Below are 5,454 nucleotides of genomic sequence, written 5' to 3'. Positions count from 1 at the left end.
GTAAAAGCATAGGTAGAATGCTTTTCCGTAGGTATCGTCACACTGAACTCCACAGGGGTCTCACCATTAAGCAGTCTTTGGAGGGTAGAGGTGAGTGCCGGGGGCTGCACCTGATCAACGATCAAATGTCTGTCGAGCCCAAAGAGGCGATATTCAAGAGCACGATTCCTCAGTAATGCCGCTCCCTCGCTCGGTTCCTCGGTCCTGAATGCGCATGTCTCCTCAGTCATTCAGAGTATAGTAGGGAAGGGGAACTGTTCTCTACAAAATTACCCCAAGTTATTTTTCTGTGTGCCTGTGTGTCTCTTCTGGAGTAATTAATAATCAAATTAAGAATGTGTCCTTGTTGTTATTGACTGTAGGCATATTGTTAGGCAAACTCTTTAATTACTTTTAAAGTGAATGTAATCAAGCTCTATGAATTAGAGTTGGAAAAGGTGAAGCTAAATTAGTGGTTCAGGTGCATCGGTGCTGGCTCCACTTTTCATTCCACGCACTCAGCTTTCGTGGGCTTCTGCAGAGTGGCTCTGTAAGATGTGCCACCTGACTCACCTGACCCAGGTATTTTTCCCTCTCTAGCTTCCCTCTGCCTCCAGGGCAGTGCCAGGAAGATGATAGCCGGAAGTGACACGAAGCGTCAGGTTCTGTGCCCACCAGCCACCCTCCCTGTCTGTGGAGGAAAAAGGTAAGCTTATGTGAAAGCTGGAGAGGTTTTGGTCAGAATTTTTCATTTCTGTGGAAGTTGTTTCAGAACATTTTCAGAGTCCTCGGGAGGAGGAAGGAGGGTTGAGAGAGCAAAGACCTTGCAGGAAGCAGCTCATCAATGGACTCAAAGCTGGACTCTAAAATGGAGAGTCCAGTTCATGAAATCCCCTTTGTAGAAATGACCCTGTTCACTGGAAGGACAGGTGAATGAGAGGACAGTGCTGTAGCTAATAAGAAAGACTCAAGGCTTCCAAGTCCAGATCCATGTTCGGTGGGTTTGGGAAGGGTTTAGTCTTATAAGGAGGAACTTGGGAATGGATTTGTGTTGAGCCTCAGCTCCTCTGGCTCTTCCTCCTCCAGGTGAAGACCGTGTATCCTGGTGTTCACATGCCATTCCTCCCTGAGCTCAGGAAAAGGATGAAAAACTCCTTCCTCAGGTAAGTCAACTGAGGCTAAGGGGTGAGTTGGTTTGGGTGCATACATTTGGAAAAAATTCACATAATGTAGAAATGTGGAAAGTTAAAAGTTAAATTCTTTCTCTGTCCCCTATCCACAATCCAGCCCCTTAGAGGTGACCCCTGTTACCTGGACTTTATTATACATGTTCAAATGCAAACCAAACAGGCTTTGGGGATGCTTGGGCCTGTTATGGGAGGACTAGGAGAGGGAGAAAGCCATTTTCACTATGGGTGACATAGGGCTATGAGTTATTTCACTTGAATATTAAAAGGGATGTGACCTTGGCTTATGTCCTGAGGTATAATAAACTATCTTAGGTTGGGCTCCCCTAAAAGCAGATCTTGAGACAAAGATTTGGGTGCACCATGTTTCTTGGGAAGGTGATCCCAGGACACACTGTCTGAAGAATAGAAAAGTGAGATGGGTAAGGGAAGGCAGCCAATAATGGGTGTGAAATGAAGCAGGTTGCCACTATGGGAAAACAGAACTTAATTTCACCGGGGAGCCCTAGGCCACAGCATGGAACAGCCATCCAAGAGTTCTACCAGTAGGGGGGGTGGGGGGAAGGTGGTGATGGAGCTGGCAGTCATCTGTGAGAACTCTTCCTGAGGGGTGTTCTATGGGCAGAGCAGACTCCTGTGGTCAGAGAAAGCTCCCAGGCAAAGAGATGCCTGTGTGGCTAGCTGGAAGACAGGCACTGAGATAGTGAGGGTATGTGTGTGTGTATGGGGGACCTGAGAACATTCGTGCCATGGCCATTACTTTGCAGAGTTGTACTATAATTTCTGGGCTGGCCCTGTTTTTGTGTCTCTCATCCTCTGGCAGATTTGTCTGAGCATGTCCTTTTCATGGTAGAGGCACGGGTACAAGAACAAACAAGCCCAATGGACAAAACCAAAACCATTCCGAGCCTTTGCTAGCATCACATCTGCTAACATCCCATTGGCTGGAGCAAGCCGCATGCGGAGCCAGATCATGGGTTGGGAGGACATGGCCAAGGGCATGGATGCAGGCAGAAGTGAAGAATGGAAACAATCAATGCAATCCACACTTGGTTCTTGGGTCTTGGATCCCAGAGCTCCTTCAGCTGTGGCTTGGAGTCTATGAGTCAGCCCATTGCCTTAATAATTTCTCTTTTTAGCTTAATTTATCCAGAGCTGAATTCTGTTGCTTGCTATCAAGGAACCCTAACAGATCCAGGTATTTTTGCGTGGGACAAAACAGGCTCAGGCAGGTTGAGTCTGAAAAGTCCCACAGCTGGTGGGTGGCAGAATTGGAATTCATATCTCAAATCCAGGCTTCTTCCTCTGCACTAACTTGAGAATTGTGATTTTCTTGTGCAAGGGGAAGGTAGGCTGGGATCGGGATTCACATGCTCTTGCTCCTGTTAGTGAACTCCGCCTGCCTTGCGGGGAATATGGTATTGAAGCAAGAACAGGACAAAATGGGAGAGCAATGAACAACCTTTCCAAGACGTGTGCTTGCCTCTGGAGGCCAAGGGCATTCCAGCTCAAGTGGCTTGGTATCAGGCAGACTGTAATGGCAGCTCTCAAATTGGAGTGTGTGTCAAGACCTTTCTAGAAATACACATGCCTGGGCTCAATGCTGGTAGATTCTTATTCTGCATATCAATGTTTTCCTGGCTTCTTCGAGTATCCACGCTTTGCCAAGTTTTACACCCCCCTGAAAAACAACATGAAAACTAAAAATACTCTGATGGAAATCATTGCCTTATAAGAAGCAGACCTGAATGAACTCTGCCTCAAAGCAGCAGAACATCTTCTCAGCAGGGTGGCATTTTGTTTTCTCACTTGTAATATCATAGATCAGCCAAGATGGTGTGAATGCTTTTCTTTCTTTTAATAAAAAATTCAGTTTGGGGCCTTTTCCCTGTATTTAATTCGATTTGGACATTTTTCAAACCTCTACTAGTTGAAAGCGTTACTGAAAACACAGAAACTGGGAAGAGAAAGTTAAAATCGGTGACAAATTCAACATGCTGTTTCTGAGTACCAGCTCTAGGAGCACACTCTGCCGGTCAGCGTAAGGCTTTGAGAAGTGCAGCGTGGGGTGCAGCGGAACTGGGGCAATGATGCAGAAGAAAAGAGATGCCAGGTTATCCACAAGCACAGCTTGTCCAGGGAATTGGAAGTAGATTTTGAGAAACTACTTATCCCCCAAAATGGCCTGAATTACACACGTGCATCTCTTTTTAAACAGAAGGTATCTAACATTTAAGTCCAGAAATGCATTTGCAGGGATGAGAGCTGGGAGATGCTGGAGTGGCTTGCAGCCTCAGGAGTCCACATTGTGTGGCTGATGGCACATTTTTGGCCTCTGTATCACTTTGGGATTGAATTGGAAATAAAGAAGCCAACCTTGTGGCTCCAAAATCTTACTGCTCTCATCACAGGCACCCTCAGTGGAAGAGATAAAAGATATCCTTAAACAAAGGCATCCGCAAGCATGGAACATCGGTGCTGTTGCCCTGGACGGTGTTCTTGGAGGGGAATGGTGGGTGAGAGTTGGTGGGGAGGTTGTACTAGCCGGAATTGCACACCTGCCTCTGTCGTCTGACACCTGGACTCTCATTACCACACCACGCTGCTCTACAAGGGCCCTTTAGAAGGATTGATGAGGAGTAGGGTGTGGATAGGGCCAGGAGGGGCCACTGGGCTGACGCACTGCAAAAGCAGATGTGGGGGCTGAGGGAGGCCCACACAGACATGCATCTTTATTTGCTGAGACCCAGCCCCCCAACTGAGAAACTCCAAGTGGAGCTGAGGGTGGAGTGAAAGAAACAGAGGGAAAGGTAGGTAAGAGATAGGGGGGAAGCAATATTATAAATAACCATGTTACAAACCCTTGAAAGGCAGGAAGTGAAGTGAGTCCCCCGCTGACATTGTCCACATCTGGATGCCCAGTGGTGCCATGCTCCTTCTAGTATCATTCCACACCCCTGCCCCCCAATTTTTTTGAAATGGCAAAAGCCCTCCTTGATATTCATTTTTTCCCCCATGGCGTGTCCATTCCTACAGAATGCTCTTTGCATCACATCCTGCAAAGCTGGAATTCAGTCTGCAACTTTGCTGTTCTTTAGGGCCAACTGGTTCAATGTGTGTTGCTGGATATGGCATCACAGGGAGTTTTGAAGTCAACATCCCCCCACTTACTTCTGAGCATCTTTGCAAGCCAGTTAACACTGCGACCTTTCTCAGGTCCATCTGGTGGGCTCAAGTTTTCCAGGCCAGCTTCTATTTTACGTCTTGGGGTAGTGATTATTGCTATTTTTCTTACAGCAGAAAGTGTTCTTAAAAGGGACAACTATTATTTTCCACATTTTTTCTTTGCAGGCAGTGCTTTAACACCCGAAGGGGGATCGTTTGGCAGTTGGGCTGGTTTAGACAAAAGCCTGGCAACTCCCAGAATGAAGTGATACAGTCTGTCATCTTTGCATCTGTTGTTCCCAGGGCCAATGCTGTACCTTCATTGCGCTGGTGGTCGCTCAAATGGGTTACCCCAGTTATGATTTTTCCCCCTAAGCTATTTCTGCCTTACTTTAAGAATTATTATTAATGAAAATGGCACATTAAGACAGACAGGCTCTCCAAGAAGGCAGTTCTTGTAAGAGAAAGCTGGTTAAAATCCAGATATTTTAGACATGTGGAAAAAACCTTGGAATAAGAAACTGTAGCATGTTAGCAGTGATTTTCTCTAGGTGGTGGGATTATGGAGGAATTTGCAATGTGTCTGTTTTTAAATTGATGCACAGAAGATGTGAATTACTTGTGTAGCAAAGAATACACACACACACACACACACACACAAAAGTTATACAGATATTTCCTTGCAAACAACAATATTTTGCTTTGACACATTCAATGCTTTTGAAAAGTTCATCGGGGAATGACTAACCCAATCAGATAGTTTTGCACAAATGTTTTCTAATAGCCAAACAACTGGTTAAGAACCATTTTATCAAATGGTTAACCAGTGTAAAGGCTGCCCAAGGAGAAGGCTGAATACATGGGTGAGCCTTCCTTATGTCACGGGCCCCATCAGTAGAGTTGTGCTGATCTGGCACAGGACTCTGATGATCCATCTCAAAGGCCGCTGGGAGTAGCTTTTCATAACGCCTTTGCCTCGGATAAGCATCATTTATTGCAACCACCAGAAATGCACTCAAACCAGTTCAAGCCAAGAGAGAAATCTGGGGGAGACAGCTGAGTGTGTCCCGTGAAACCCATGTCAGGACTTTTTTTTTTTTTTTGAGACAGAGTCTCACTCTTT

Source organism: Propithecus coquereli, unplaced genomic scaffold (assembly GCF_000956105.1).
Source record: "Propithecus coquereli isolate 6110/MARCELLA unplaced genomic scaffold, Pcoq_1.0 Scaffold139, whole genome shotgun sequence".
Classification (NCBI taxonomy): Eukaryota; Metazoa; Chordata; class Mammalia; order Primates; family Indriidae; genus Propithecus; species Propithecus coquereli.
This window is presented reverse-complemented; position numbering follows the sequence as displayed.